The sequence below is a fragment of the Drosophila guanche genome, unplaced genomic scaffold (genome assembly GCF_900245975.1).
Source record: "Drosophila guanche unplaced genomic scaffold, DGUA_6, whole genome shotgun sequence".
NCBI classification, from domain to species: Eukaryota; Metazoa; Arthropoda; class Insecta; order Diptera; family Drosophilidae; genus Drosophila; species Drosophila guanche.
The window spans coordinates 268,759-269,852 of NW_022995757.1; positions in this window are offsets into that span (position 1 = coordinate 268,759).

Below are 1,094 nucleotides of genomic sequence, written 5' to 3' on the forward strand. Positions count from 1 at the left end.
CAGCAGCAGCCACCAGCAACCAGCCACCAGCCAAGGCACAACCGCATAGACTCGCATGCAGCTGAGAAAATCAGCGAAACAAAAAAAAGAGAAGCTGAAATCGAAACCACAACAAATAAAGCCAAAATCCGCTCCTTACGTCCAATCGTAACTGTCATCCTCTCAAGTCGGCCAAAAAGATCGCAAAATGTTGGAAAAATTGAGGTTGGGCCCATGAATGCAACTGTGCTTCAAACCCGCAGCAAAAAGTGAGCCAAAAAGCAAAATGAAAATGTACAAAATTCAAATAATTCCCCTCACTTTTGGCCGACGCTGCACCACTGTGAGCAGTTGCAGTTTTTCTTGCAGCAGGCTTTGTTTTTTTGGCCAAAAAGAAACCAGTTTCAGCAGCGCCAGTAAGCCAAAAAAACTTTCAATTTCGAGCCACCGCCACCGAAAAAAAAACACACACACACACACACACAGCGAAAAAAGGTTAAATGTGAGCGAGAGACTCCAAAGCCGAGAGACAATGGGGGCTACCAGTTGATTGTCTCTCTGGAGGGGCACTGGACGCGGGGCTGCAGCTTCGCTTTGGTTACGCCAACGGGCCGCCAGTGTCTGAGACGCTGATAAGAGCGGGTTTCTGGGCTGGGTTGGCCCGTTCCCTCGAAATGTTGCTGTTTGTGTTATTTTTTGGGCTGTCTTCTGATAAGATTTAACAAATTATCTGAAAATGGACATGAAGCGAAGGTAGCTTGGGTGTGGATATGGCATATGGAATGGGCAGACAAAGCAGTGCGGGAATGGCTGCAAATATTAGACAGAATGTTGCTTTTTTTTTAAACACTTTTCACGCGGCCCAAACTGAAGTTCTCGCTGCTGAAAATGATTCAAATGGGTTTCTATGCGACCTTGGCTTCAAGCACTGATTGCAAAATGCACAGACCGCCCGCCGAGAATGGGCCACAGCCCCGTAATATAATCAAAATAATAATATTTCGAGTTCCGTGAGTGATTCCCACACAAGTCGTGGCATGGCATGGCGAGACGATGTAACAAATCGCTGTGCTACTTTAAATGGTTCAGTAAAATATATCTTAAAGTCATCTTAA